This window comes from Molothrus aeneus, chromosome 5 (assembly GCF_037042795.1).
Source record: "Molothrus aeneus isolate 106 chromosome 5, BPBGC_Maene_1.0, whole genome shotgun sequence".
NCBI lineage: Eukaryota > Metazoa > Chordata > Aves > Passeriformes > Icteridae > Molothrus > Molothrus aeneus.
Window position 1 is genome coordinate 24,208,211 of NC_089650.1, and position 6,759 is coordinate 24,214,969.

Genomic DNA, 6,759 nt, shown 5'->3' on the forward strand with positions numbered 1-6,759 from the left:
TACCTTACCATAGCCTCAATATCAGCTAGATGAAGGCAATGAGGATTATTTTTTGTAGTAGGTAATTTCGAGACAGATCAAGGACCCACCCACAGGAAGCTTGACTCTTCCCACCGAAGGATTGATGTGGTGTAACAAAGTAATGAAGAGGAGGGAGAAGCTTAGCTTGGGGCATTGAATTTGCCTAGTTGTGCTAGTAGCTCTGTGAGGTGGCAGTCATCTGAAGTTCATTATAATTTGGATCTGAAAGTGCTCGGTTCTTGGTGCACACACTTTACCTGTTCCGTTTGTTTGGCAATGAGGCTGAACAGTGGGTAGAAACATCTTCCTCCATTGACACCACACACGTACACAGTAAAAAGTAATGTATTAATGTGTATTGACTGCTATCACTTACTTTTAGGCTTGAATAGAACAAATTAGATGGTTCTGTCTATTTTTCAGCATATCTTACCAAAATTTTACCAGGAACATGGGTATTACATGAAAGGTGTTTTGGAAATGCTTAAAGGAAATTTAATTCCTATTCAAAATTGATAGTACTAATTTAAAGCATAGATAGTATTTTTCACCTTGAAAAGCTTTTAGGTGGCTTGGGAAATAGTCTTTCCTCTACCTTTAAGAATTTGCTTCTTTTCCAGGTATGGAACTAGTTGCACAGCATACTTTAGAGACGTTCTTCACCTATCATACTAATGTAGAAAATAATAACTTTAATTCATATCAAGGCTAAAATGTTTTAAAGCAGCATAAGGGGGAACTGGGTCTGGGAAATTTTAACCAAACTTAATAGTGAAAATACAATCTAAAAATTTGGTGCAGTCACCACCTAACATCCCCACAGAAAATAATGGTAGGACAGCCCTGCAGCTTGTTTTTTGGCAGTACTTCTTAGTGCAGGCACAATTCTCCACTCACTGTACTGTTCAGATTCTGCAATACAGCTGGTGCTGGCTTTTCTTGTGAGTAACAGTTCAGGAGTGGAAAGAAGTACAGCTGCTGAGCTTGAAGTCTACACTGATGGTAGGCCTGGTTTTAATGCATTAAATGTAGCATAAAAAAACCCTACAGGAATATGGTATGAAGTGGTAAATCCCTATAGTTACACTCAGTTCAGGTTTGGTCAAAACAAATGGATGGGCTGACTTGTCTTATCTTGGCTCTGTGTTTTTCTGCTTTAGCTGTCAGATGAAACTGGCACAGAAGCATAAAGATAGCAGAAACATATCATATGTTTTGGCTATTTGTTCAAACTCCAGTACTGTTGTTGTAGAGCCACTGAAGTTGTGGCTCTGATTAATATTGCTTAAAGTTTGTCTTTACAGTCCATTAAAGTTTTGAAAGTTATTTTCCCCAACTATAAAGAAAAAGTGTATTTATTGTGGATTACTTTCTCTATTATGTTGTTACCCTGATGTAACTGCCTTGCACTGACATGGAACTCTTTTATTGGTTACCTCTAGTTGCTTCCAAAGCAGCCAAACCTAAAGAAGCATGATACAATACTTCAGTGTCACTCTTCTTTGCAGCAATAGACTTCTCTAGGAAGCCAAGTCCCTAACAGTCCTTGGCACAAAACTGTCCTTTATTGGTTCTACACTTGTTACTGTCGCACTTTGGGACAAACAGGCATCTTCCAGGCAAGGCAAAGACAGGGAAAGTAGCATAAGAAAGCACCTAAATGTGCAAACACATGATAATTGACACTGGAACCTGCAGGTGTCACCACAATTAGACCTTAATACACCTGCACCTTTATTGTTTGTTCTGCTTGAAGGAAAAAGGAAGTCACGTTTTGTAGCACGAGGCAGCAGTCAAAGGGATGAAGGGAACCAGTTCATTATGAATGAGCTCAAAAAATCTTTCTAATGTTGTTACAGTGTGGGGGGGAAACCCACAAATATGAAGTCTCTGGTCCCTATGCCTATTCAATAATTTGCTGTGTAAACGTTGGAGCATGGAACTGTTGTTTTACCATGCCTTCTGTGAAGCTTTCCAGTACTTGAATGTTTACCCCTAACTGCAAGTTCTGGTTTTTGAAGACCAGAATACCTGCCTCTACCTGAGAAACAGGTAGTTACAGTTTCCTACTTGTCAGTATAAATGCTGACAAAAGCAAAGTTTAGGAAAAAATGTGAAAATATTGTGAGAATATGGCCATTTCCAGTGGTTAAAAAAAGTGCTCTAAGCTTGCCTAAAAATGTGAAATATGCTGAAAGGAGAAGCCAAAAATCCTTCCTTTGTAGGACCCTCCCAAATGTCTGGAATTTCTTAGTTTTCCTGAGCATGAGAAAGAGATTTTTCAAGCATACATTCATCTTTGACATGAAAACACTGAATACCTTTTAAACTGTCTCAGATTTCTGGCTTGAGTTTCCCTAAGTTTGTGATTTCTAACCTCTAATGCCAACCATGAAAATAAGACAAATGGTTTATGTTGCAGTATGCTGAAAAAATGATTTTTCTATAAATGTGCTTTCAAAAAAGTAACCTAAATTAAGTGGAGGGTCTGGAAAATGGCCTATAATGAAGTATAGATGAATAATTTGCATTCATTTGTAACATTTGTCTCACAACAGATAACATAACGACTATAAATTCATAGCAAAGGCATTAAAACAAGAGTTACAGACATGCTCTTGTCTTAGACTGAGCTGACAAGGAAATGTAAAAAAGCTGTATGAAGTATTAATTCAGTCTTGGCAGGTTTCACTATAAAAATGATATTTCCTTTGAGAAATGCAATAGAAACTGGAAAGCTTTACTAGAAATAAAATAAGCAGTTGTCTAATCATTATAGCATAGAATAACTATACTTTCTAGAATCAAGTATTTCTTTTTCACAATCTTGATTAATTAAGAAAAATTAGGTGGCTTTTAAATAACTCTAGTTTTCTCATTAGAATTGTCTGGTTTTGAAGTAGAAAGGGAAAAGTGATAAGAAAGAAAGCATGCCTTAGTATAATGGAGCATATTGCTTCTAGAGCAGTTCCAGAGCTGGCAGCCAGTGGGAACGCTGCTCTGCCAGTGCCACCTGAAACAGTGAACACACACGTGAATAAAGGGATGCCCAGCGCTGTATGGCTGTGCCCAGGCAAGGAAAGAAATTTGTACAACTGCATTAAAACCTCTTACTGCTGATCTTATGATAATCAAAGGCCTATACCAACAAGGATTAAAAACAGAAGTGTCAGCTCCTGTTTAAGTATGCTGGCATACTTAATGAAATGGACAGTTTTCAGGATGATTTTCTACGCTGAATAATTTCCAAACCAGAATTATTAGGATATTTATTTCTGTCAAACACATACAATAGTTATATTTACCATATATAGGCTATTATTTCAGCTCCACTGTTTTTTGAGGCTTAAGTGGATTTTAGTTTTTGTCTATATTTAGCTAGTAACATTTCCATATGAAAAAATAACTGTGTTAAGAGAACAGTCAGGTTACAAAATGCAGTATTTTAAAGTCAGGAAGAGACAAAAAGCACAGAAGCACATGGGCTGTTGAAATGCTGGTGAGAGACAAACACCCCCCTGGCATCCTTGGATGCCTCAGAATTAATGGAGTCACCCTGACAAAACATCTGTAAGGTCAAAGGGAACTATTATCCCCACTTCACCAATAGGAAATTGAGTGGGAGAGTTTGTAGGTAGCTAAGGCACATTTAGTTCTTTCATTTAGTTTTGAAACATAACTAAATGATTTTGATTTAGGGACAGTGACCTCTCCTCCCAAAAAACAGCTGACAAAATCTTAAACTGAACCACTAGTATTTGTGGTTGCTGCCAAAGGGGATGATCCTGCTCTATCCTGTCCCAGGCCATGTGCTCCTGGTGCTTTTCCTGTGTTGGAACTAGGAGTTGTGCCACCAGATTCTCATGCTGAGCTGGCAGCTGCTGCAATGGCATTGCAAGATGTGATCCAAGTGTAAGGAGGGAAATGCACAGGCAGGGATGGGCAGGGCAGAGCGAGATGGACTGTTTTGTGACAACCTGCACATGTCAGGTATACTAGTGCAAACCACACTCTGAAAACTTTGACTCCTATAAGCAGATATTACCCTTACTGCAAGCCAGAGATATTGTCTGGCAACAATCTGGAATGTTTAGAGCGGGGCACCTGCTTTGGCAGAGGTACAGGAATGCAAACAGATTGCTGCCACTTCTTACATCCAGCTCTCTGGTGGGTGGTGAGGCTGAGAGATAAGGTACTATGTTGGACCAGGGAAACATCTAACAGATGATGCATCTCATAGAAAATGCATCCATCTAACAGACTGTGCATTAAAGAAAAAAAGGACTAACCACATTAAGTGGAATTCCTGTCAGCACAACATGTGAGGCAATCCTCCTTGTCCATTCAGACCTGGTAAAATCTGAGTCAGCTGAAATATTGTGACCAGTTCTGAGCGCTTAAAAATGCAGCTGGTTTGGAAAGGCTCCAGAGGCAAGCGATAAAATAATCAGAGGCCCAGAAGCATAGTCTGTTATGCTGGAACATCTATAGAGAGGCATAACAAATTTCAAATATGTAAGAAGTACCTATAAAAAGGAAGTGAGAAACTGTTCTCCAGTGCAATGACATGAGGGCTGGATTTAAGTCAAGGTAAAAGAGACATCAGGGTTAAACTACATATGCTAATTTTGTAGTCATAAGAAGAGCAAAGTACTGCAACCAATCACTTAAGGAAGATCCAGAATTTCTGTATTTAAAAGGTTTTAAGGGTATATAGAACAAACAATAGCCTGTAAAAGCCAATGTATTTCGTTTAATAACCCCCAAATAATTTGTGGAGTCTGCTGAGTATGATTTCCAAGACTCCTGTATTCATTTTCTTCTGTGGTTTACAACACTAGTAATCAGTCTTACAAAGTGAGAATTGTATCTCTGGCATTCTCTCTCAATTGAGGCCCTTGACAAATGATTGTTTTCCTCCCATTTAAATTTCATCAAGTGTCAAACTTTCCAGTCCGTCTAAATCACTAAAGTAAGACTTGCTATCTCATGTCTAAATCAAAGCTAAGTCCCCTCTGTGCCTTTCTGCCATGGGTACCTGTCAATCTCAGCATGTGGAAATAGCTACTCTGAGAAAGCTCTTCTGTTCTGCAGCCTACCCCCATCACCCTCGAGGGTTCCCCCCACCGGCACCCTGGTCCCCTCTCTCTCCCTCTCAGGGTTTCATTCTTCTGTGGGGTTCTCAAGATCTCTCTGAACTCTTGGCTCCATCAGACCGTTTGCTGCTTCTGCCTTTACTTTTACTCCTTGTTATGTGAATTTCTGTCCTGAAAACATGCTATCTCCATTTTTGGGGCCTCTGTCCCCTTTAAAATTGAAAGTTACTCTTTTTATGCAACTTTCTGAAGCTTTCTCATAATTTCCACAGAGTCGGCTGCCTTAATAAAGTAAACCTTTGACACATTCTTGCCTTTTGTGTTTAAGCATGTAATCCAACAGTCCAATACACACAAAGGCCATAAACAAAACAATTACAATTTTATCCAATGGGATCTTGCCTTGACCCTCGTTTTATCCTCTGTGTCGCGCTGCCCTCTCAGCCTCAAGCAAAAGAGGAGACCTTAAGCTGTAGGGGAAAACATTAAAAAACGCCAACCAGCAATAACGTTCCTCGGTTTCAGGCGCGAGGAAGGCGGTAAAAGCTGACAAAAGGGGAAAAATCTAATGACCCCGACGTGATTCGAACACGCAGCCTTCTGATCTGGAGTCAGACGCGCTACCGTTGCGCCACGAGGTCTTGCTAAGCGCTGGCAATCAGAGCCTTACAACTCGGCCGCCGGGGCCGCCGGCAGTGCAGCCCCTTTGCCGGAGGGGCAGGGCAGGGGCGGGTTGGGCCGACGCGGCCCCAGACCCTGCCCGTCCGCCGCCGCACCCCTGCGCTGGCCCCTCTGCTTCGGCACTGCTCCGTTACCGCCTTCCCGCGCAAGCACGCCACCTCTCCCCACCCACACCCCCACTAGTGGTCCGCAGCAGCAAGGGTCTTCCGCTCTCGCTCTCTGGTGGTGCCGAGCTCGCCTCCCGCGCCGTTGCCGCCCTACGCAGGCTCGTGGGTCCATGCTCCCGCTGCCGGAGGTCGCCCCTGCTGTCCCTCCGCCCACAGCACAGCATTGATAATCCACCAGAAGGGACGTGGTTGTGCGGATTTACTGCTAAAACCAGTTCCGCAGCCAGCTCTCACAAGGCAGTTCCTCGTTAGTATAGTGGTGAGTATCCCCGCCTGTCACGCGGGAGACCGGGGTTCGATTCCCCGACGGGGAGGCCGCAGAGTATTCTTTTTCCGCCCGACGGGCGGAGCCTTTTGCCGCCCGCGTCATAAAAATGTCTCGCGCGGGGCGGAGCAATAAAAATGAGCGCGCGAGCGCAGCTCTCCCCGTCGGGGAATCGAACCCCGGTCTCCCGCGTGACAGGCGGGGATACTCACCACTATACTAACGAGGAGCTGGGATTCTCCTCTCCCCCCGCCGGGGCGGCTCCCGCTCCGCCCGGGGCGCGGGTGGGGCTGGGGGGGAGCGGGACAGAGATAGGGACAGCTCATGGGGACAGGGACAGCTCCGCACACACCCGCCCCGCCGCGGCCCCGCCGCGCAGCCGCACGCGGAGCTGCGGGCACGGATCGCTGGAAATTGCCGCGGGCGGGAAGTGCCCGGCTGGAGGCGGGGGGAGCGGAGCAGCGCCGGCAGCTCGGGTGTCTTTGCGTTTGTAGTTCTGCATCTCGTTCACGCAGAGTTTCTTTTTACG

General features: G+C 43.8%; 3 non-coding genes across 3 annotated transcripts; 1 reads left to right on the forward strand and 2 right to left on the reverse strand.

The window, feature by feature from the left end:
• Positions 1-5,686: 5,686 nt before the first annotated feature.
• On the reverse strand, positions 5,687-5,758 carry TRNAW-CCA (transfer RNA tryptophan (anticodon CCA)). The gene has a single exon. It is a non-coding gene; the product is annotated as a tRNA-Trp (tRNA).
• Positions 5,759-6,207: 449 nt separating this feature from the next.
• Positions 6,208-6,279, forward strand: TRNAD-GUC (transfer RNA aspartic acid (anticodon GUC)). Its single transcript has one exon. It is a non-coding gene; the product is annotated as a tRNA-Asp (tRNA).
• Positions 6,280-6,387: 108 nt separating this feature from the next.
• Positions 6,388-6,459, reverse strand: TRNAD-GUC (transfer RNA aspartic acid (anticodon GUC)). Its single transcript has one exon. It is a non-coding gene; the product is annotated as a tRNA-Asp (tRNA).
• Positions 6,460-6,759: the final 300 nt, after the last annotated feature.